Below are 25,950 nucleotides of genomic sequence, written 5' to 3' on the forward strand. Positions count from 1 at the left end.
TAAATTCTTATCACTAGTGGTCCAGTGAATGGAATGAAAATGTGATTGCGTTGAAGCTCAGATAGTTATGACCAATAAAAATAAAGATGTTTTGTCTCAATATTTTTCTCAGTGAATTCAGTCAGTTGTTGGGCAGCCCTGAAACAATGGAAAGCCATACAGCAAGGAAATGATACTATGACCAAGTATGTTAAAAGCTGACCTCCCCCCCCCAATTTTGCAGTGATACTTTCAATTTCCTGTAATTTACTTTTTCTTCCCTACAGTTAGAAGACTGTGCCATAACACTCAACCCACACTTATTCCTACTCTCACAGATCTAATGCGCAATTGCAGATTCTTTCTAAAGGGTTGCTATGGATCCAGCCATAATTCAGAAAGGGAGCCAAGGCTCTATTCTGAAGGTCTGGCAAATAGAACTGTCATATGTATGTATACCCTAACTTGGCATTGTATCCTCAGTTTTGTGCTTTGCATTTATAACATAAAAATGAACACCTGCACACCCCACAGTTTCTGTCCCATTTATGGCAGGGCTGAGGATGCCGTTGTAGCCATTCAGCACCATGGAGCAGCAGGAGCCAGGGCTAGGATTGCCTCCTAAGCATATGAACATATTTGGTGGCAATTAATTTTGTCCTTAACCAGTTTTTATTGTTTTCATTGAATTGAACAAATAACTGAAACGTAACAGAATGTGAATTCCAAAGTCAGCACTTCAAAGCTGGGGAAAACCCAGCACCTCTGCTTTATAAACGATTTGCAGCAGTTACTAGTCAGGGTTACAAAGATCACAGCTTGCTCTCCGTTTCACTTTCACAACTTCAGAATTACCTTATTTCACTCTCTTTGCAAAGCTGCACTAGAAGTACATATACAAATATGTGAAGAGCTTCATTGCCTTGTATAGGGGAAGGACTGAGTTATCCCCGTGATATATATTTTAAAATTCGTATTTACTGGGTAATAGAACATTTTCTTTTTAACTTGTTACTTAGACTGAGCTGGCAGGTTCCTGTGGGTAGAGAAGCTCTAATATACCCATTCGCTCCACTTTTTGTGGACTTTCTGCATGTGCCTGTTTTGTAGCTGTTGTTTTCTTCTCTGTCAATGGGAGTGGGAAGAGAAAACTCTTTGCTGTTGAAAGCAACTGTGCAGTTGTTCCCCTCTATAGATATGCACACCCTTTGGAAGCAATGCAGATGAATAATGTTTGCATTCATATACCCTTGCATAGATCTCTCATATGCAAGGATAGTCCCCATTTAAGTGAAGAAAGTTGATCTATGTGTGCACCCCTTTGTGAAGGTGGATTAAAGCAAATGAAGCAGCTCATGTCATGGTTCCTTTATCGGATACTGCTCTTCTTTAAGACAAAAACAATAGGTGGCAATGCTCTTTTTCCATTTATGCAAGGATTTACACTTGCGCAGTGGAACTTTCCCCTCTCCGTTTGGGTTCCCAGATGGGAACCAGGATTTACAGATGTGGAGACACAAATGTTTAAAGGTGAGTGCACATGCATTAATTACTTCACTATTTTGTACATTTGCTGTGGAAAACACTGGCAGGTAACACCTGTTCCCCATAGCAATCACCATGTGCAATAGCTAATGTTGCTCTGTGTTACTCTGGGTTGTAGGCAACAATTTTCTAAGAGTAGACCCACTGAAATCAATGATCTTAAGTTAGTCATGTTCTTTTATTTCTATGGATCTACTCTGAGTAAAAATTAGTTGACTACTGAGGTTGTAGAAATTTAAGTGGCAGGCCATGTGTGCATCTTTTGCACAAATATGTAGCAAAAATTTGCACCCTTAGTGTTTTTAATATGTGGGGAGTCGTATTTCAAATATTTGTAAGTGGTGTACTTCAAAGCTTGTTGTCGGGTGTGGCATACTTTAAAGCTTAAAAAAAAGAATTCTGAGCGCAGGAATCTGGGAAGCTAAGTGTGGTTTCATCTCACAGAAATTGAAACTTGTCAAACACTTCAGTTTTCCAAGTATCTACATTCTTGGCTTAGGTATGTGAAGAGCAGGTGGTGTGTAGCTCATAGAAATAGCTTCATGCACACACTTTTGAAATAGCAAATAATGCTATATGGCCCCTATTCTGAAGTGAACACAGCTAACAGGGGAAAAAAATATTTCTACATTACAGATGTTCAGTGGTCTTAATTCAAGGAAATTCCAGATGGAACCCGGAACACACAGATTACTTATGAAGTGTTACTGAATCTTTGATAATCAATATATATTCTAGAAAACATGGTGAGATAAAATGTGAAGTGATATAATCATATTCATGAAAACAAGTTGAAACCATGAATGTTTTGCATGCCTCTCTTTTTCAGTACATTATTTTTAAGGCAGGGCCAAATTATTTCCTAATGCTTTTATCTCTTGTCTCAAGTGTTTGTCTAACAGGCAATGAATTTGATGACAGCCTCTATTAAATACATTACAAGACTCATTACACCACTGATACATGTAAAGGAACCTACAAGTGTTTAAAGACTAACAGAAATTGTTAGAAGATAAGACAGTTTTAGCTTCTGTTCCATTTACATTTCAATTGGCATGAGCTGTGGGGGGTTTTCATTGACCATGTGGCTGCATTCAAATCATAAAGATCAACTGCATATAAGAAAAGTCATTGATCTTTGTTCCATTTCGATGTATTCAGATAACCTCTGATCCTTGCTTTCTAGCTGTCTTTAAGATCAGGGACTACTGCAAAGCAGTCCTGCCAATTTCGGGTTTTTAAAAAACAGAGTTGGCTCCAAGATTGAAGAAACCCTCAGTAAAGTGTCCTAAGTGCTCTTTCCTACACCAGTGGACCCACCTGGCCAAGAACTTACCTGGCTGTAGTGGCAGCTACCTGTTCCTATCTAAAATCTTCCACAATAGAACAGTCCTATGTCAAGTGCCCTGAAGCATTATGTAAAATTTAAAATGGCATGCCCATATCCTGTTGAGGCGGTCCGACCCAGGGCAGGCATCAGCACCGATGGGTCCTGCCTGGGTGCAGGAGCCAAAGCAGCTTCTCACAGGTGCCAGATGCTGAGCCTGTTAAGAAACACACATTTGCAGTTCTATGCATGCTCAGTCCCACTGGTGATTTTTTTGCAAGGGACAGAACAATCTAAACCAGGTCTTTTTTTGCATTGAGTGGAGGTATCCCTTTCTCCAGCTTTGCCAGCTATACAAGGCTTCTGCTGGCTGCTGAATGTGGGTAGGTCACTGATGAGATCAGCATCCATGGTAGCCAGTGAAAAGTCCCAAAACCGGGCAATGCAAGGTGGGGAGAGGATGAGTTGCCCCCAGGATCCATTGGGTCCTAGACTGGTTTCACTGCCATTGTGCAACAGCATCGGGCCCAATCTGGGCTGAATTCTTGCTCCGGATCTGATACCCCCTCCCCCCCCCGCTCTTGTTTCACCCCGACCGCTATGTGCAGCAGGGCTACAGATATAGCCATGGTCCTGCTGCTCTGTAAAACCCTGCTGACAAAGGAAAAAGGAGATTTTGATTGTGCCCTTAGTGTACATAGTATTTCAGCCTAAAAATAAATCTCTCATTTATATAGGTCCCAGTTCTGTTATCCCAGCACATCCCTTGCTCGTGTTAAGTAGCGCTTTACTCTGCATGTTATATCTGGTTGTAACATTACATTTATGTATCTCCATTCTCTGGCTCTGCAAATACCCTAAAAGGTACTTAGGAGATAATTATTCCTAGCTTGTTTGCTTCTATGGATAGGATAGCCAGTGAGAGTGAGAAAGTGTCACTTTTAAAGAGTAATTTAGCATAAGAACAGGAACAATCCTGGGCTAATAGAATTCCTGTGGTAAATAATTAACCTGTTGTTTACTCTGAGGGTGGATAAATGATACTTTTAAAAAGGGAAATTCTAATCTATTCAAATTATTTTCTGTTCAGCAGTTTAATTTGTTAGTGCCTGTTTTCTTCTAACATAAAATGTGGAGTGATGAGGGGAATACCAACAAGGTCCAGTCTGTGGGTTTGGTACGTGCCAGCAGCCACCTGTGTATTTTGTCATAAACGATGAGGAGGCACTTCCTCAAGTGACCAGAAATGGAAGTGATAATTTTGACTGATAGGGAAGTAGAGCTTTAGCACAGAAATGATTCTCACTCAATCTGAAATTTCTCTAAGTGTCTCTGTTAGGATCTATTTACTAATGGCAGTTGCACCTGGAATGAGGCACAGGTGCAGCTACATTGATTATTCTGTCTCACTGCCCACAGACTTGAAGAAAGGAAGATAGAAGAGGCTTCTGACAAGCTAGTGAGTATTTCTGTTAGAGCAACTTGACTGCATTTACAGAGAGCTGTGGCTCTGTGGAATTTTATGCCCTCCAGATGTTGTTTTGCTCCACCTCCCAACAGCCCCAGTAGGCATGGCTTACAATGTACATTTCTGGAGAAGGACAGGTCTTTTTACAGAACTTCCTTTCATTTAAAGCAGTATCATGCCACTTTAAATAGTCAAGGCTTTCACCAAAGGATCCTGGGAACTGGAGTTTGCTAAGGGTGCTGAGGGTTGTTAGAGGACCCCTATTCCCTTTACAGATCTAGAATTACAGGCCCATTTCTCTGATAAAAATAGGGACATCCTATTCCATAATAATAATTTTACTATTTACACTGTGAAGCCAGAGTTGCTCCAGTTGGGTAGCTTCCAACATATATAAAACATTAAACGTTAAACAAACTTCCCTATACAGGGCTGTCTTCAGATGGCTTGGGAGTAGGATAACTCTATACCCTCGCAACATTTCTCCAGTGAAAATAGGGACATCCTAAGGGAAAGCAAGACATTCTGGGATCAAATTAGAAACTGGAACGGCTTCTGTAAATCGGGGACTGTCCCTGGAAAATAGGGACACTTGGAGGGTCTGGAATTACAGCTCAGAGTTCCCTCGGAAGGCAGATTAAACCACTCTGGGAACCTTCTCAGATTAAACCACGCTGAATGAAACTTTCATTTTGGCAGAAACTACTGGAACGTTTAACAGAAACAAAACAGCTGTTTTAGATGTTAATCATTTCCTTAGCTATTGTTTCCTCTGTCTCAGGAGTTAGATAAAATTCGTGCTGGTTGCATGAGCAGATCAATGAATATTCTAGTGAATGGAAAAGTACTGAAATTTCAGTCTCATGTGAGACTCCAAACTGAACGATCACAGAAGGAAAGTGATTATTTTTTGTCAAATCATTTAACTTTCTTGATGCCACAGTATGCTCGTCATGCACACACAGACGAGAAAGCTAAAAATAAAATAAAATAGGATTTTAAACACTGAGCTAATTCAAGCTGTTGAAGTAAGAGCTGAATCTTAAGGTGCTACCGAGATGAGTGTCTACTGTAGGATTCTTGCTCCTCATGAAGGCAGAGTTTTATATATAGGAGGGTCCACATGATGATCCCAAAGCCAGCCTGTATTTCCCCTCCCCCACAGCACTTACTATTTAATTCAGATTTACCCTTTCTGGAGAAAACCTTGCAAGTTTTAAACAACCAAACAAACCCCTGTTGGCAATGACCTGTTTGTGAGATCTGAATGACTCATTTACAGTATGAATCCCCTTGCCTGGAAGAAACCTGAAAGTCATATCACTGTACTGAGTTATCAGACTATCATTCATTCATTCATTCATTCATTCATTCAGACTTTATTGGCATAATCTGTGGACTAATATAACTTTGTAGAACTCTACCAATCTTTTCAATTCCTTTTGGAGAAGGGTGCGTGTATGAGTGCATAATCTTGCTTTCCTAAAACCAGGGCTGTCTTAAGCATACGCGGTGCTGGGGTGCAAAGATCCACTTGGCGCACCCCCCCCACCGGTTGCTCAGTCCCAAGAACACAGGAAGGCAGAGCTGGCTGGCTGGCCGCCTCAGCGTCTCGCTGACTCAGTCGCCCCCAAACTCATGGCGCAGAGCCGCCTGCATCAGAAGAGTCCACCGCGGTGCTTCGACCGACGGGCGGGCTCTTCCCTGGACTCTAGGCCTGGTGCCCCTGAGAGCCTGGTGCCCGGGTGCCCTGCACCCCTAGCGCCCATGGGTAAGATGGCCCTGCCTAAAACTGCATTTCCCCCAATTGTTGGTGGATGCCTCACTGTACTTCTCTCTCTCTCTCTCCTCCTCCCCCTTCACATTCATTCAAAAAAGTGGGTGTTATTGTGGGAGGAGAGAAAATGCAGTAAGTGGCCCCTGTCTCTGAGTAGCAACCAAGAGGGAGCGGAGTCTGACCTTCTTAGCTGCTATTAGAAACAGCCAAGGACACAGTTCAGAACATACTGTGCAGGCACATACCTGCCCATAAGGATATGAGCCTGTCCTTCATCTTGGTTGCTGCTTAGCTGTTCACTGTTTTGTGTCCTACCTCACAGGAAGACACTGTACTGTGTGACGTGACTGTTTCTGCTCCCTTGCTAGACACATTGGAAGGACAAGATTCACATGCAGAGGCTGATACTTTGTGGTTCCTTATCACGCAAGTGTCACATGGGTGCCTTGTGGTGCTAGTGTGGGAAGTGATCGCTTTGCTCCCCTCTCATCCTGTGACCAGATTGCATCAAATGTTACTGGCAAACAGAATGTGAGCAGCCATGCTGTGCCAAGGAGGATAAGATTTGGGCCTCAAAAGTTCTTCAGGGCTGGCATGATAAAATGCTGCACTTCCAGATGACCATATGCTGTGTAAATGCATTTGCAGTGGGGTGACAGACATAACCGTCTAAGCTCATTTCCAGTATGCTGTTTTGTACAGTATATTAATCACACGTGGAAAACGCAGCAAAATGTTGCAGTATGTGGAGAGCTACTCTACAGCATTCTGCACACTCCATTCTGTTCCTCCATCTACTCGGTTTCATTTCTCCCCAATGGTCAATCAGCATTTCATGCCCACTGCTCAAGCTCAGCCATGACTGGGCTCCTTTTGGGGTGTGTATGTTTTCCTCAATATTTTTGTCTGGAGAATTTTTGTACTTCCACAAACCTTTGAATTTGACTGAGTCAGCTGACACCTTCCTTTTGTGAGTGGGCGGTACCACTTTTTCTTCACCGGGACCAGCTCTTGGATCATTCATAGTATATCTCATTTCCCTAATTTCAACTCAAGTACTTCAGGTATTCTGCAAAAGAGCAGTATGCACTGAGGTGAAAAGGGATTTGGGGAGTTTTGAAATGATTTTGTAAATTCCCATTAAATAGCCCATTTCCCTTTTCCGTCCATCCAGCTTCTTGAACATTCTTCCTACTCTACCTGCCCCTGCTTCTTCTTTTGTAGATGGAGTAGAGCCAAAATCTCACCGTAAGAAGAAGAAGAGAAGAAGAGTTTGGATTTGATATCCCGCCTTTCACTCCCTTTAAGGAGTCTCAAAGTGGCTAACATTCTCCTTTCCCTTCCTCCCCCACAACAAACACTCTGTGAGGTGAGTGGGGCTGAGAGACTTCACAGAAGTGTGACTGGCCCAAGGTCACCCAGCAGCTGCATGTGGAGGAGCGGAGACGCGAACCCGGTTCCCTAGATTACGAGACTACCGCTCTTAACCACTACACCACACTGGCTCTCCAGGGCTGGACAATAAAATATTTCATTATCTTGGAAGTACAAGGGAAAATATGGCCACAGTTCTTCAGAGGTTGGGGGGAGGAGCTAAATAGGAATGACTGGATAGATAAATGGTAAGGAAAGAAAATATATATTTCAAATAATAATTTTGTTTCCTTCCATCCTGCTTTGGATGGCTTGAAAGGAAATGAGAAATTAGGGGCTACGTTAGTCAGGAGAGGCAACCGTTGGCTGCCTAAAGTGTAGTGTCAGCTGGAGTGCTTTACCAGAGATCCGGACTTCCGCTCTCACATATCTTTCTTTCTCCGAGGACATCTGAGCCATAATGGCTGAAATATTCTAGTTCAAATATTAGTACAAGACAGCCTATTGAGATGAAAGAACTCATCCTTTTCTTCCTTAGGACTCCACTTCTGGCAGCAGCTGTAGCAAATCAATTGTAAAGTATGAGCAAAGGGAGTCTGACATGCTGTTCATATATTTCATATGCTAAAATGCATTTTAAACCCACCATTACTTCTCAAAGGGATTTTTTCTTTACAAGGCTGATGGATTTGGAAGGCTTCCTGTATAGACACACAGCCAAACTGACGTGTGAAATGTTTAGAGCTTCCAGGGTGGGGAAGGGGGGTGGGGAATTTAAATGACACCAACACACACAAATGCCCTAATTTAGGAGTACTTTAAAGGGTACCCCCGACCATTAGGTCCAGTCGTGACCGACTCTGGGGTTGCGGCGCTCATCTCGCTTTATTGGCCGAGGGAGCCGGCGTACAGCTTCCGGGTCATGTGGCCAGCATGACTAAGCCACTTCTGGCGAACCAGAGCGGTACCTATTTATCTACTTGCACTTCAACGTGCTTTCAAACTGCAGGAGCAGGGACCAAGCAACGGGAGCTCACCCCGTCATGGGGATTTGAACCGACCTTCTGATCAGCAAGTCCTAGGCTCTGTGGTTTAACCCACAGCACCTCCCGCGTCCCAGGAGTACTTTACATTTTTGTTAATCTGATATACACCTGAATACAACAACTCAGACATTCAAGAGAAATTTAAACAGGACTTCATTCAGGTGAATGTTTCATCTCATTGACATAAAAGTCTGTTTATTTCAGAGATCACTTTGTGCTTTACTGATTGAACCAGCTGAATCAGGAAGACCAACAGCACACCTGGACCCAGATCCAGTGGCGTAGCGTGGGTTGTCAGCACCCGGGGCAAGGCAAGTAATTTGTGCCCCCTAACCCGTGGATTTGCGCCCCCTAACCCGTGGATTTGCGCCCCTAACCCTAACCCCCAGATGTTGCGCCCGGTGCGGCCGCCCCCCCCTGCACCCCCCACGCTACGCCACTGCCCAGATCTCAGTGCTGTCTCAGAGCTCTGCAACTGGGACTCCCAGAGACAGCACTCCCTGATTCAGATTCCTCTGGGAAAGTGGCCTCCTTTACACCAGGGGCCTAATACTCTACTGGACTTGCTCAGCCAACAGTTAAAGCAAGAGTTGACTGAGAGATGAGAAAATGCTAGACCCATACCAAGGCAGGGGTGTCAAATTGAATAAAACATTTGGAGGGGGGTCCAGGAAAGCCCTGTTCTGCATAAATGATCACATGATGTGGTGCACGCACGCGCGCACGCGCACACCCCCCCCCCATCAACCTGAAGCAACCTGAACCTGCTCTGGAGATTAAGATGAAGATCACAAGACTGGGTTGGGGGAAAGACTGCGTCCCCAGCTTTTGTGTAGGAATGAGGAAGAAAAGAAAGGAAAGGAGGTGAAATAATGAGAAGTGAAACAAAATGGAATGAAACAACGGGAAAAACCTATGAGGACATGTTCTACCCAGTTCTTGCTGCTGTGTTCTGAAGCCTTTAGCAATTTCATTCATACTCTCATCTGTACAGTCTGTATGGGAATACTATCCCAGAGCCCTGAAGACATGTTCATTCTTTTCAGCATTCATGTTATTGCATGCTCTGCAGAAGAGTACAGTCCTGCCACATACCTATGTGCAGTCATAAACTATGGTCAGATCTATACACAAAATATACATCATGGGTAGGCAAACTAAGGCCCGGGGACCGGACCTGGCCCAGTCGCCTTCTAAATCTGGCCCGTGGGCGGTCCAGGAATCAGTGTGTTTTTACATGAGTAGAATGTGTGCTTTTATTTAATATGCATCTCTGGGTTATTTGTGGGGCATAGGAATTCGTTTTTTTAAAAAAAAATAGTCTGGCCCACCACAAGGTCTGAGGGACAGTGGACTGGCCCCCTACTGAAAAAGTTTGCTGACCCCTGGTATACATTGCTCTTGTGAATGGGTTTTACTATCTGCGGGTTTTGTATGAGTCACTCAGCAGGTGAAAAGGTGTAATTTCCTATGCCTAAATTTGATGCACACACTCTCCATATCTTGGTGGCTGTTAAGCAAGCTTCATGAATTTCTTGATGTGTGCTGCTTGCAGCAACCAATTTATGCATCATTAGATTTTGCAATAATTGGTTTGTATGGCTTTCTTTCCAACAAGAAAAGCAATTTTCCTAGCATCACATTTTATGTAAGTGTGCTATTAGTCATATGCCCCAGCCAGTATATTTGACTTGTTTGTTGTCTAATGTTTCAGGTGAAAACTATTTAAGATTTATTTTGTAATTTTCAGCATGCCAATGTAAAACATATAGGTTTTGCCTATCTTTTGCCATCAGGTTAGAATAAATTGCTTCTTGATGCAAAATGGATGTCAAGTGTTGAAACTTTCCCATGACTGATGAGCCAAGGGCCATATATACCACCTTCCTCCTCTTCTTTTTGATGTCACTTTTCTGCCTAGGGTTTGCATTCCATATATTATTGTGGATTTTGCTTCCCAATTTGTCCTGCTTTCATGTCACTATTGTGACACGGAGGAATGCACAAATAGTTATCAATTATATGAGAACATTATTTACTCTGTTTTCCCTCAAAACAAATAAATAAAGAAACAATAAATTCTTGTATTGCAGCAGGTTGGACTAGATGGCTCTCATGGTGCCCTCCATACATTACTGGACTACAGTTCTCATCATCCCTGACAATTGATCATGCTGATGGAAATGCAGTCCAGCAGCACCACGAGGGCATCCCATTGGCTACCCCCAGGGCATTGGTTCTGGATGTACGTAGCTACTATGACCAACTGGCTGTTTCATAACTGGAAATTGACATGAGACACACATATTCCATAGTATTGACCAAAGGAAGAACAATATAGTGCTTGTATACCACATAAATCTGATACAGGTATGTAATGCATTTATTTTGCTGGTCAATTTTGAAACATTCAGGGTTGTTGTTTTTTATCAGGAACCTAAAATCTACCAACTCCACTGAGTGCAAAATACAGAATTAAAGGATCTTGAGCCAAGGATTATGTTTTGAGTGACAGAATAGAATGGCACCCACAGTCCTCCCACATTAAAAAAATCTACTCCAGATTAACTCGTGTTTTCACTTCAGCAGTGTAATTTTTTTGGCAAGGGAGTCATTTTGTTGTTTGAAAAACTGGAAATCAGAAATCTTAGTTCATCTACTGTCAATCACCCAGAGATCTACCAATAGTCTTACGTTTACCTTCTATAATCCTTGGTCTAGGGCAGGCCGCAAGATGAAGCAAGGAGAATGTCATATCGGTCAATTGCCCTCAACTACCTTAACCTTAAAGGGCTGTTGGGAGGATAAAAACAGGGCGAGGAAGAACCATACATGCTGCCCTGTGGTCTTCGAAGGAAGGGATTGGATAAAAATGAAATAAATAAATTGACAGCGCAGTATGACTGCTCAGAGTTTCAGTTGGACTTAATCCCGGGCAGATGTGTAAAGGATTGCAGACCAAGGTTCTATTGTCAGGTATTGGGAAGACTGATGAATATTATCTGTAGTAGAAAGGGCTATGGTTTCAGCAACAGTGAAATAAAATAGTTTATGCTTGCTTTTAAAACAAACCTCATTGTTTCATTTTCTTCTGTTCACCACGAGATGTCACTCTTCTACCAATATAGCATCATGCTGCAGGCCATTTTACAATCATTACCCTTTCTGGTATTTTTAATAGCTTTTTCAGAGCATATGTATATGGATTATATAGGTTTAGTTGCAATAGAAATGGAGATGATGGCAAAACTGTCAAGGACCAAATCAAAAGGATGTCTTTGTGATATTCATAATAAGCCAGAGGAGACCGACAAGCTGTCTATTTTGATCTCTCTTTGTGTGAAGGCATACAGTACAATCATACCTAAGACATTTGGTTCTTTCACATTTCCACCCCTTTGGATCTTTCTTCCTGGATTAAATATAGCTCGAAGAAAGCCCTGTCTTTTCAGAAAAAATGTCATTTGTGGGCACCATATTTATTGGCTTCTTCTGTTTCAGATGACAATGAATGTCTTGTCCTCTCTCCAACATCATGAATGACATTATGTTGTTATTATGATGTACTTTCAAATGTGACAGTGCTGTGACCTTGAAGTTCCCATGTTGTTCACCTTGGCATTACCGAATGAATGGTGCACTTTTTATTAATCAGAGTTAAGGACAAGACAAAATGAACCACCATGCGAAGGCTTTGCATGACATAAACACCTACTAGTTGGATGCCATTCCTGTTTAATTCAATGTCACTGAGTTCTTGTCCACAAACAGCCACAAACGATTGTTTTCTATGGTGTGGGGTAAGTTTGAGCTGCTGTGCTCGCTTAACTGTAATTAGGGGGTGATGAATGTAAAGACCTGTGAGAGCATGCGCCACTTACATGTTCAGTCTGCTGCTGAAAAAGTAAACCTATGTGCTGGGGCCATTGGTGAACTGGAATTTTCTTCAAATAAATAGTTTTATTATATTTACAGGGCTGGCCCTACCTAGAGGCAGAGTGAGGCAGTCACCTCAGACGGCAAATGCTGAGAAGTAGGGAATAGGCAGAGCTGTGTGTCACATGTCTGCTTTGTGCCTATTAAAGTAGCCTGTTGTGCTCAGGTGCAGTGGAGGAAGTGTCAAAGAAAGATTCAGTTGCCCGCCTGATAAATCTTTGTATGTGATATGGGGGGTGTGGGAGTTACCATCTTATCCTTCATCTCAGGCAGGTAGAAAATGTCTTGGGTAAATAGGACCAGGTGTATAGGGACTTGGATCTCCTCATAAATACTGTTTTTTCTGTGTGTGCATCTCTAGGAGATTTTAGATTATTTTATCCCCTAGGGAAAAAATAAGGAGGAAATGATCAGGAAGGAAATAACTCTGAGAGGATGGGAGGATAGGGTAACTTCAGGAGATGTTTGTTTGCTTATTTATTCCATTTAAACCTGGCTTTCCATAAATGTTGTCTGAGGCATCTGCATAAAATGAGGTTGGCAACCATATCTAGATCCTGGACCACAGGTTGCTCTCATGTTCCCATTTTTATCTCTCAGAATTCTGGGGTTGAATCATAGTCAATGTTGGTTTTAAGCCCTGACTTAATCAACTGGATGCATTGGAAATAGGCTGCCTAAAGGTCTGTTTTGAATCCTTCCAAAAAGTATTCAGAGATACAAACAAAGAGCATCATTCATAACCAACCTCAGAGACCCAGGGAGGCATAAGCCAAAAATAAAAATCTCAGGTAACCAATCTGAACAGGTTCTACTAGAAATGACAGAACTGTTTTTAACATGTGAAAATGAATCTTCATACCCTTGGGGGTATGTAGGAAGAAATGAAGGAAGGAAAAATTATTAATCAATTAATAAAATTATTAATCAAGCCTGGAATTAGAACAAGTTATGGGATACAAGATCAGGAGGACTAAGTGTGCATGCATGATCACCTATTTAAAGAAACCCATGATATCACTACAAATAACTGACAGTTGCTATGCGGAGTTGCTGTAGCACACAGCTATAGCAACCACCTTTGGAGAGGTAGAAAGTGCTTTTGAAGACAGAGATGCAGGCATACATCCACATCCATATTGCTCCTCTGTTCAAGAGAGTTTTGAAGAAGAACCACAAGGAAGCTAGGCACTGATTGGAAGCATGCAGTGTCCTTCCACCATTAAGGCATTCCAGCGTGCTGTGTATTGAGGTGGCTGCTTCCTAAGGATCACCCCAGGAGTTACGTTGAGCAAAGCAGTTTTCATTGCGGCAGATTTTCAAAAGGGCAAATAAAAACTTCTCTGTTATCCGAAGTCTTTAAATACCATGTTTGTCCTTGAAAAGCTATTACTTAGCCCTCTAGCCATAACAGTGGCTTTTAGTGGTGAAGGATGGTGTGAAGCCGGGAAGAGTGTTGGGCAGATAAATTACATTCAAACTTCGGCAGTGCTGAAACATTGTAGTAATGGGCGGTGTTCATGAGAGATGGAGGATAGTGTGACTTGATGTCCATTATCACTTCAATACTGTACCACATTTGTCAGAGAAATATAGTATTCTTGTTTGACATTATGTGAAAGACAAATTCCTCATAAAGGGCAGAGAGTAAGCAGCAGAAACAAGATAGTTCCATGGGGCCTGGTGTCCTGCCTGAGCCATTAAATAATTATTCACACACAATATTTTTGGGGCGGGACAGGGCAGGGAAAATGTTACGAATGCTGACTGAGCAAGCCCAACCATCTTTTTTTTGTTAGAGAAATTACAGGTAAGTGGTCCAGGATGAGCAGCAGGTGTCATTTACCTCTCTGCCCTGTGGCCTTGAAAACCCTTCCTCATTAGGTTGACCCACTCTGAGCCAACCCAGGTACCACCCACTCCAAAGTTGTTGGGGTTGGAACTACAGTTTAATAGGCTGTTTTTTTAAGTTTTTTTTTTAGGAACCCTAATTAACCGTACAGGCGGTAGGCGTGTGTGTGTGTGAGATGTTACATCTCTTTGGTTTCACTCCCCACCAAGAGCAGGGGCAGATCAGGTCTGTACCACACAGGATCAATGACTCCTCTGAGTGAGCCATCAATCCTGCATACTGATACTTCAGGCATGGGCCTCAGGTAGGAATGAGAGTCAGGCAGCTCTTTCCTTATGGGAAGACACAGCTGGTGGTCAGGTGTTTTCCTACCTGATGTTTCTCTTTCCTCCCTGTTGCCTCTTCCCTGACAGCCACAGATAGCTCTTGGCAGTGCTATTTTTCTAGAAAAAAGGATGCTGGAACTCACCACGAATGCCTACCTTGTTCTCTTAGAATGCTAATAGCGCCCACCTGAGAGGTGCTGGAATTGAGTTCTAGTGAGTTCTGGCTGAAAAAAAGCACGGGCTCTTGGTCATTCAACCCAGCCTTTAAGCAATGTGTGTGTATCTGTGACTAACATGTCCGATGCCTGAATACCTTTGAATATGCCCAATTTGACTTGGGTCTTGTCCAGATCTGGGGCACAGCCCTAGTATTTACCCCTTCTCACATCTGAAAAAAATATTATATTAATATTTTATCAACCAAACCGGTTCATTTAAATGATATATCCTTTCAGAAGCCCAGAGTGGTATTTTAGGCACACAGCAACTTCATTGAATTGGCAAGGCCATTGTCATGGAAGCCTTAATGGGCAGTCTGTCCAGTAAGCAATGTATGGACATTTAGAGCTTTCCTCCCCCAAAACAGAACAGCCATAGGCAACTCCTGTGCAGTTCCACTAATGATTAACCAATACAGTGACATTCCACACCATCATCCTGCACACATCATAGCTGCATGTGGGAAACTGGGCATTATGGGGTAGACAGAGAATGGTGGTGGGGATTTGAAGCTGGCTATCCCACACTCAGACCCAATAACTTTGTCAGGGCACCACACTGGCTTTACTATTTGTAACTACTATATTAGTTAACATTTTGATATCCTATGGAAGCTAGCCTATAGGGTAAGTCTACGCAGAATACAAGGATGGGAACAATTGTTGTACACAGTTTTCCCTAGGGAAAAAAGTCGAAGGGCTTCACTATACAGCAATCTAAGTCATCTTTTTATTTGTATTGCTTCTAAAATGAAATTCTTCTGAGTGCAATTGACATATTGACACTGTTAATATATGTGCTTCCAAGTAATGGGAGGCAATGTAATTAACTATGTTGAAGAGAAAATGTGAATTAACTGGAAAAGGAGCAAGCTTATTCTGTTTCTGAAAAGAAGGTGACATCCATACTCCTCTGACAGGCTTTATAAAAACGGAGCAAACTTTTCAACCTCTGTGCCGTACGTTTGATATCGGCTTCCTTCAGAGGCAGTTGTTTGTTTAATAAGTTACAAGTGGGGGCCCGGTAAAGACCAACTTAACTTTTGCCTTGGTCAGGGTCAGAGCTACTTTTGAGTACATCTGGTACTGGTTCTGTAAAGATGTGCGTGAGTCACTTCAGCCCAAGTAGACTTTTGCACAATATTGTGTGGGTGGGTGTATACAAAGTACAAACACACACACACACACACACACACATCCTGTATGACAGTTCATTCTTGTTGAAAGCAGAACTTGCAAGGAATATACTTTTGAATAATGAGGAAATTCTAAGTCACAAAATTCTTTGTACCATTAGTTCTTAAGAGAAATATTTGAAACTCTGTTTCTTAAAATCTGTATTTCATTCACTATATTATTCTGTATTATACACTGCCAACTCTGTTATTTCAGATTTATTAATATGTTTATTTTCTGCTTTCCATAACAAATAAACAAATCTTAAGGTGATTTACAACACCAAAGCACAACACAATAAAATAATACTTTACAACAGGGGTGGGGAACCTTTTTGGTCTTGTGGCCCAATCTTTATCTCACCCGTCCCAGTGAGCCAACTTTGACAGTCGGGTTTTCTTAATGTTTTTGTGTTTCTAATTGATTTTTGTTTGTATTTTATTCTGGAATACATTTTGGGGTCTAGTACAGATCAAAATGCAGGATAGAAGTAGAATAAAATAAAATAATTATTTAAACAATGTGCAAAATATTAGTGGACTATCTCTTAAGGAAATTCCCCTTGGGCCATCATCTACAAAGGGGGCTTCCAAGATTTCGCTGAGCCATGACTGAGATGGTATACCAACACAGTCATGCACACATACAAAATGAATAATTGAGACTGAGTGAAAAAGCACCATGGTCACAGAGTTCTCATTTGTATTCTTGGCACAGAAGTGGCCAACACCTCAAAACAACTTCTAACAAATAACTAGGTGCTTCACATCAGGAGTGAGTGGCAGGGTAGGCTGTTTTGCATTGGAAAATGATACATTTCCCGCATCTTTCTGGCGTGCTCAAACCAACAAAGCAGGGAAGTATCTCTGAATGAGTGTGTAGTAAACTCTCATTTAGAGTGCTTTGAACAGAAAATGATACAGATTAAAAAATGAGAATCCCAAGAAAAACAACAATATAACCATACACAAATTCTGCATCTTCCCAGAGCACTCAAACAGAAAAGCAAGAAGCACTTCAAGAGGTGTGCGCAGTAGATGCTAGTAGGCACCTTCAGAGTGCTTTGAACAGAAAATGATATGGATGAAAAAAAGAGAAAAGGACAGGAGAAAGAAAAATGCATGTACAAATTTGACAGCTTTTGAAAGCCAAATGAAAATTAGTCTTCTTCTGGACAAATACCCCCTTCCCTACCCCATCTCTTCCACAATCATACAAGGACCAAATGTCTCCACATAACTTGTCTCCAATAATCATTGTATTCCACAAGGAGTATCTCTCTGGGTTAACACAGAGAATGATGAATAGCAACCTTTTTTCAGGTTATGTATCTTGTCAGTTTGGGATTTCTAGGGTGTACCTAGGATATAAGTGGGGTGCAGTCAGAGAGAATGATCTTAAGGCACATAATGCAGTTCCACCAGTAAGAGCTAAGCTGCTCAGGCCACATACACTGTCTATCTCCGAAGCCTTCTGCAATTTTGTTTATTTTAAGGGAGCTTTCACACATTTCCTCATGACTTTGGGTATCAGTATAGTGTTGCCATATTTCATAAAGTGAAAATCCAAACACAAACAAATTGTTGACCTTTTCTAAGAAAATTCCCAAGATTGTTGAGCCATTTGGGGGAAATAACCCAAGTAGTTGAGCTTTTTCGGGGGGGGGGGGGACAAACACACACAAAAAGTCCCCAGGTTTTTTTGTTATGTTGCCGAAAATCCAGGATAAACAGCCACTTTGCACCCCCCCACATCAATTTATATCCCAGTACTGGCAACCCTATATCAGTATTCACACCCAGGTGAAAAGAACTGGGCTGAAACAAACATCATATTGGCATACTTTTACTTTTGTTTATTTTTCTTCATTTTCTCCACCATTTTTCTTTCATCTTCAGGTGATGATACAAAATGGATCTGTTTATATGAATGTATGTTTATTATTATGGCTAAACAGCCAGCATAATCTGCTATATGATATTTATGATATTTATCCCTTCTACCGTGATGCAATTCCCTCCCAAATCTTCTTGCCATGAGTACCACTATTATCTCTGTGTTCTGCCGTGTAATCAGACTCCCACTACATGACTGCTTCCTTTCCCACAAATAGGCTTCCGTGTCCCTTATTCTCAAAAGCCAAACCCTGAACCAAATGTTTCCTTTCTATCCTTTGTCCCTGAACTTCTTGTGTTCTGCTTCTTGCAGCTGCCTCAACTTTCCATCCATTAACTCCAGTCTTGACCCTCTCTAAGTTGGCTTTTGCCCTCAGCACTTAACCCAATATGCCTCTGCCAAAAGCACTGTTTGTCTTCAACTGTTAAGCTGAAAATTCTCAGCTCATCCTCATCCTCCTTGACCTCTCTGCTGCCTTTGATCCACCAGAACACCCTCTCTTACTTGACTCTTTTTATTCCCTAGGAGGTTTCATGATGCTGTCCCCAGCCAGTTCTTTCCCTACCTAATAGCTTTTTTGGTGTAGCAAGGTATTGGAACTCACCAGCACTCCTCACTCCGGGTTGTGGTGGGGACTGGGTTGGACTGGCTGCAAATACAGTGGTACCTCGGTTTACATACGCTTCAGGTTACAGACTCCACCGACCCAGAAATATTACCTCGGGTTAAGAACTTTGCTTCAGGATGAGAACAGAATTTGTGCTCTGGTGGCGTGGCAGCATCAGGAGGCCCCATTAGCTAAAGTGGTGTTTCAGGTTAAGTACAGTTTCAGGTTAAGAACAGACCTCCGGAACGAATTAAGTACTTAACCAGAGGTACCACTGTACTGGAATTCACTGGTGGTGTTATGCACAAGACTGTCCTTCCTTGGAGGTTTTTAAGCAGAGGTTGGATGGTCATCTGTCATGTGTGATCTACAATTATGATAGGTACTATATACTCCCCACTTGACCAGACAGCCAACTAGAGCATGGGTAGGCAAACTAAGGCCAGGGGTCCAGATCTGGCCCAATCGCCTTCTAAATCCGGCCTGCAGACGGTCTGGGAATCAGCGTGTTTTTACATAAGTACAATGTGCCCTTTTATTCAAAATACATCTCTGGCTTATTTACATGAGAAGAATGTGTGCTTTTATTTAAAATGCATCTCTGGGTTATTTGTGGGGCATAGGAATTTGTTCACCCCCCCAAATATAGTCCGGCCCCCCACAAGGTCTGAGGGACAGTGGACCGGCCCCCTGCTGAAAAAGTTTGCTCACCCCTGATCTAGAGTAACAGCTGCAGCCAGCTGGGGATGGCCTGGCATAACCCGGAAGTAACACCCAAATGGTCCGAAGAGAAAGCCACAGGTGAGAGAGTGGAGAAAGCAGCCACAGAACGAAGATGAAAGAGAGAGGTGGATCCTGGAGAGGCAGGCGTGCAGCTTAAGACAAGCCTGGGGACTGCTCACTGCCAGGGAGTACAGGAGTGTTGACCAGGTGACTCCAAGACACTTGGGGCAGTGAAACAATAGCAGAAACCGCACTCCACCCTCCATTGCAGCTTTCAGTCTAGCAGGCATTAGGTGACCTGAGGAGACCCTTATTACTCTGTACCAGCCTGCTGAATGAGGCCCATTCATCCCAGCACTCTGTTCTCACAGTGGCCAACCAGATGCCCATGGGAAGCCCACAAGGAGAACCTGAGCGCAGCATCACTCTCTCTTTCTCAGCCTCCTTCCTGCCTCCCTTTATCTGCTGCCTTGGAATCAAGGTAGCTACTGGCCATTGGCTAGTGTGTTGTGCTTGTGGAACATGGAATCTTCAGTTTAATTAAATATGTTTTAATAGTGCAGCGACTGACTATACAATTACTGACTGCAGAAATATTATTTTTGCTGTTTTGATGTTTACCCTAAAGGAAGAAATAAAACAAAGTTCTAAATAACAGTTCTAAATAAACTCCTCCACACCTGCAAAATGGATCTGCAGGAACAGAAATCACATAGCTACTGAGCTGATGCAAATGCTTCCATGAATCCCCTTTCACAAGGGGCGGCAGCTTCTGGAGGCCAAGCCGTTTTGGGCCCCCTGAATATATGGGCATGGGTAGGGACTGGCCCCCCAATGTCCAAAAAGTGTGGAGGCGAAGCACGGAGTCAAGCGGCGTGTGGCGCAGCCCCAGTGGCTGGCCCCTCCTCCTCCTGCCACAGAGGGGAAGGAGGGTTACAGTAGCCTCCCATGGGTGGCAGTGCCAGAAGGAGTTGGAGGAGGAGCTGCCAACCATTGAAAGTGCATAGCCATGTTCAGCTCCACCCCTGGCTCCTCCCGATGTCCTGATATCCTGTTTGGGATGTTGGGATGTTGCCATCACATGTGACGTCATGCATGCAACGTTGCTCCCCCCCCACCGTCCTTGCAAGCTGGCACCTTAGCCTTTCACTATGGACTTTGTTCACACAGTTGGACCAGAAAGCATTCTTAGCAAACCTCTGCGATGATGACAGAGTGCAGGAAGAAAGCAATCTTTGGCACAAAACATTTTGCAATTAGCAAATTGGTACTGCAATGGTATCCTGCTTTTATATTAGTTCAGAATTAATTCTGCTTCTTCCTAGTGCCTGCAGACAACCACATTTGAGCTAAAAGAACTGTGTATTTATTTATCTTCACCCGACCTCACTTCTGTTTCTCATTCTCTGTGTGGGCCTTATATGGCAACATTTAATACCAAACCCAAAAAAATCCATTATTTGGTGGTGGTTGTTAAACATTACTTTCAGATAAAAACTGATCCTGGTACTCAGTAACATGATCTCTAATTAACAGTCAGTATTGCCCTCTCCTCATTCTTTCCCTTCCAATTCCACTGTGTGGAATTTATGCGAATTAGATCTAACTTTCACATTTTCTGGTCTAGTTGTAAGTGAGCAATGTGTTTCTCACCGATCTGTGCTTTTTAAATGGTTGTACCCCTACAGAATAATAAAACCAGGGATTTGTATTTCTGTTTTCCTTAGCTTTAAACCACTAGTGTAATATTGTTAAATATTTAATTGCAAATCAGTGTTCACAAGACCAATGTTTTTGGTTGCACTTGTTAAAATCTACCACTGGCAGGCAGGCAATGCATGACTCATGCCTTTGAGACTTGAAGGTAATGTAATCTCCTTTTGAACTCTGCAAAAGCTTCCAGTAAAGATACTGAAGGTCACTATCACCTTTGCTAATGATTTCCCCAACTATCTCTCTGTTAATGAGTTCTTTTTAGTTCATTTAAAAGCCTACTGCTTTCCAGTTCTAAAATTGTGTTAACTCATTTGAAGACAGTGAGTGAGGTTTAGCAAGCTGTGGAGACTTCCCATGCATTATCAAGAGCAGATAATGGATTCACAGACAGCATTGTTTTTACTACACTGAGTATGTGTATGTGTGCATTCATACACATGCAGATGAATGAGTGTGTATGACAGATAATTGCCTTATTTAGTAATAACCTTGTGTGTCTAGAGTCTAGACCATAGACAAGCCATCAAAGATCAAGGTCAAGGACCTGCTATTCTTGGAATCCAGGTGGAAAGTATATTTTAAAAAATGCTAACATCCTGTCACTGTTGCATTAATGAGAAGCAAGGATTTGTCCTTACTTTTATCCTGTTACCCTTGTCTCTCCCTTTCCTTCATCCTCCACTCTCTATACCTATATTGTAACCCTGACTTGGTGTCTCTCTCTTTGGTCTCTCTCTCACAACTCATCATGGCAGTAGCCACTTTACTGAGCTACCCACTATCTATCTTCGGGTTGTTCTCAAGGGTCTATTAAACCTTGCCCATCATCTCAGTTCCCCATCATCTGAGTTGTTAAACTGCCTCAAAGGTTTTAACTAAAACAGAAACCCTTGCCCATCTTTAGCTAATTAAAGTCACTGTTAGCTCTGAAATTCGTTTTGAGGGCAAGCCTCTGAGATACATCTGTTGGCTGTTCCCCTCCTTTCTACATATTCATCAAAAGAGCTGAAATAAGTTTCCATATACATACAACTGCCTGTTTGTATGCACTTCCATGCGACTAGGAAATTTGATCATTTTATGCTCACATGGAAGAGCCCAAGTGTACATGCACAGAAGTCCCTCTCAAATGTTTTGGCAGGTTTCTTACCCAGCGGCAGCAACTTCATGCCTGCAGTTTTCAGACCAACTCTTCACAAAATGTTAGGGGAGATTATTAGGTGTTTATTTTTAATCCCCTTAAAACTGTAATTGCTGTCCTTGCAGGAAAACCACTGCAGCTATTCTCCTGAAATGCAGCAGGATCCATGCTCTCAAAAGGGACATGATCTTACCTGCAAACATCACCAAATTCTGCCCTAACATAAAAAGGCATTTCATTTTTAAAAAAATAAATAAATTTAGAATACTCAGCAGTCAGTCGGCACAAAAGTCGCTGGACCTATTTTCCTGTAATAAAGTTTGCATTGTTGCTGTTATACTTCAGAGTAACTTCATTATATGTTCTACTTTGAGTCAAAAAAAAATGAAACCTAGGTGTCACATTGTGATTTTTGAACAAGGGAAAAATTACAGTTTTAACTAAACTAATGAGTAATGAGTTGTAATCAGCTTAGGACCTTGTCCAATTTATTTCATTAGGGCCTATGTTCAACTAAGTCTGGATCTAGGCTTAAGTTATACTGAAAATGTTAAGTATGAATAGCTTTATATTTAAATCTTCCTCGACCTCTCTTCTCATCTCCCCAGTCTGTTATAAATACAGTAGATACCAAATTCATTTTTTTACACATACTATTTCTGTTCCCATGTTTTGTGGTGAACTTCTCAAGGGAGTTTGTAAAGTTCCCACTTTTGCTTACTTCTAGATTCTCCTCCTGATGTGTGTCATAGCCATTTATGGTTCTTCCTCCATGACAGGTTTGTAAACGAGTTCTCTTTGGCCTTGGGGTATTGTGGATGGGATGTGAAGTGGCAGAGACTCTGGTCCCCATCACAATGATATTTTACAAGCCTTCATATGATAGCCAGGATTTTATTTCTCTCTACCCCCACCCCCACCTTACAATAGCTGATACTCAGAGTTGTCCCTATTTCTTTCCAACTCTGAAATCCCTCTAATAAAATACTTACTTTCCCATCATTTTTTTAAAAAATGTGTCCAGTCTTCTCAGTGCCCTGTGGCAAGCACGCTGCCTTGTCCTCCATCACACATCATAGATTAGAGATCAAGACGTTTGTTTATTTCCCTAGTCATAAATGGTGGGTTAGGAAGTAATGAATGACAGGGTCTGAAACTGAAGGCTCTGCAGAAAAGTAACAATGCATTACTTTTTAAATCTGCCTCTATTATTACCTCTAGTTTACCTAAAAATGAAAACAGAACAAAATGTCTCATCCTTCTTTTATTTTGGACATGATGAAAATATAGACAGAACCCCAATAGTGACTTTTTCACAGTATCAATAGATCCTTAGTACTATGGAGAACTTCCAAACAAAACTAGCTGTACCAGTGTATTCGGGTTAGATCATAACTAAGCTTCTTTGCTGGTTTCTCCTTCCCCTTGCATCACCCCTGTTTCTCAAAAAATAAAATAAAAAATCTAGCTAATGACAGGCAGCACATATTGGTAAAAAATATTACCCCACTTTCATGGTTGAGCTGGAGACCCTGCTGGACCTTAGTTCTCTCCACAAACAGAAGGAGCCTTCTGTTCACCAAGGGCTAGTCAAGATCCAAGTATTTGTGGCAGGCCAGCACCTATAAATCTTTCCTAATCTATTCCTGACAATTTAATATTTGCTTACTTAAAGACAGTGCCTTTCAAACATCTCCTAAAGGGAATGTTTCTCTTATCAGCTAGACTGCTGAGAAGCCCATGATTATATCTACCACAGAGTTTGTGAATGTTGTAGCATATTCCAGAATCCATTTCTGAAACAAATTAGCGTGAGGGTCAGAACAGGCAATACAGTGCATTCTGACATAGGGTAGGTCAAGTTGACCTTCAGAGAAGTTTAACTACCATTATTTTTCTTTGCATTGAAGAAAACCCTGGTAAGCTTCAAAGAAGCGTCCAGAACTCTCCAGAACACAGTTTGAGATCCATTGAGAGAAGAGTATAAATGGCTCCCCTGGTAAGATGTATTTCAGAACCTCTCTCTCTCTCTCTCTCTCTCTCTCTCTCTCTCTCTCTGCAAACAGCAGAATCATATTCTTTCTGTGAAAATAACACTTTTCACCCATTTTATTTGTAATACTCGTTTTTCCTGGGAACATTTTATCTTGACACATTCTCTCAAGGAAATCTCACTTTGGGAGCTGAGTTTTCATATTAATTTTTAAGGGTGTATTCTCCCCCCCCTTTTTTAAAGTAGCCATGCTATTATTCTGTTGTCGCATACATTTTGAATCATACTCCATTTTCCATACAGAAGTCCCCAAAAAGACACATTTGCCCACAGGAAACACAAAGTGCTGAAGTGATCAGCTTTAGTTTCTGCTGAACCCTTTCTTTCCTCTCCCCACATTCTTTAGTCCTAAGCTGACAAATACTGATTAGTGCCATTCCAGATGAGTACGGTACTCCCTTTCCAGAGCTTGGCAAAACTCATTTCCCATTAAGGAAGGGAGCAGCCTTGACTGAACATTCCTTTTTTTCTGCTGATACTGAACAGCCAGTCTATTTCTGACATATGATGTAGATGATACTCCCTCACTCGCCTATCTGGAGCCTTCCAACACCCTTGTGAAATCAGTGGGAAAATTCCAGTGGGCTTTGGGATCACTGGGTCATGTCCCTCCCTGCTACCATTTATTTATGCCTTGCTATCACCATTTGTATACGGGTGAATAGACTAATGCTCTCCCTGTTAATCAGCAGGCTGGCGCGTTGTAGTATAGCAGCTACAGCAGTCTTATGTGTGCTTACTACTAGAGAATAAACTCCACTGAACTCTCTAGCATGCATTATGTATTGCATTTATACCCCACTCTTTTCTCAAAGGAGCCCAAGGGTTCTCCCTCCTCATTTAATCCCCAGTGAACAACCCTGTGAAATAGGTTAGGCTGAGAGCCAGTGACTCGCCCAAGGTCCACTAGGAAGCTTCCTAAATGAGTGGGGATTTGAACCTCGGCCTCCCAGGTCTTTATCTGACACTCTAACCACTGCACCACACGGGCTCCCCAAACTACTTGTTGCATCCAATGAATGTTTGCCTGGACGCTGAAATAAACGTACAATGAGCATTTTTCAAAAACTGCGCATTGAATGTGGCCGTATTAGAAAAAATTAACTCATGAATCAAAGATGACAAGAAATGTGACTAGATACAACGACTTTTGTACAATGTGACATCCTTTCACCTAATGTATGAAGGGTGACTCCTGCATTCCTAGACAGAATAGGCAATACTGGGCCGGATGGGCAAATAATCTGCTAGAAGGAAGCTTTCTATGGTCTATGCTTCTCAGTTATCTCACTGGCTTTGTAGCCATTGACCAGATCATTGGATGACAGGAAAAATAAGCAACTGGAGACGCTATTGATTTCCTGCTTTCCTTTATATATTACTTTGAGGGGGTGGGAATTAGAAAAGGAACACAGGCTGTTCTAACTTTAAATATGATGTCTGCTATAATGTTCATATAATCAAATTGGGTTATCTGTTGGATTGTTACAATATGTTTTGAAATGATTTAGTATTTGATCAAGTACTAAATGATTTCAAAACATTTTGTGACAATCTATTAATCAATTATTGTAATGATATATTGATTTGCATTTTTGTTGCTCTTTTATGAACTACTTTGAGTATATTTAAGGAGAAAGTGGCATACAAATTTAAACAAACAAACAAACAAACAAACAACATTCTTGAAGGGACTTGGCTTAGCTTTAATTGCATGGATTCCCTCTCATTTCTCAGTGTATAGTTTTGTTTTGTTTTAAAAATTATATCCCATCGTTGCTCCTAAAGGA

The 25,950-nt window shown here is 41.9% G+C and overlaps 1 long non-coding RNA gene across 1 annotated transcript; it reads left to right on the forward strand.

Moving 5' to 3' along the window:
• Window positions 1-4,045: 4,045 nt before the first annotated feature.
• Window positions 4,046-24,114, forward strand: LOC309530844. The gene is made up of 3 exons (XR_014218943.1): window positions 4,046-4,310; window positions 22,835-22,886; window positions 24,018-24,114. It is a non-coding gene; the product is annotated as an uncharacterized lncRNA (long non-coding RNA).
• Window positions 24,115-25,950: the final 1,836 nt, after the last annotated feature.

The sequence above is a fragment of the Podarcis vaucheri genome (assembly GCF_965113315.1).
Source record: "Podarcis vaucheri genome assembly, chromosome: 4".
Taxonomy (NCBI): Eukaryota; Metazoa; Chordata; class Lepidosauria; order Squamata; family Lacertidae; genus Podarcis; species Podarcis vaucheri.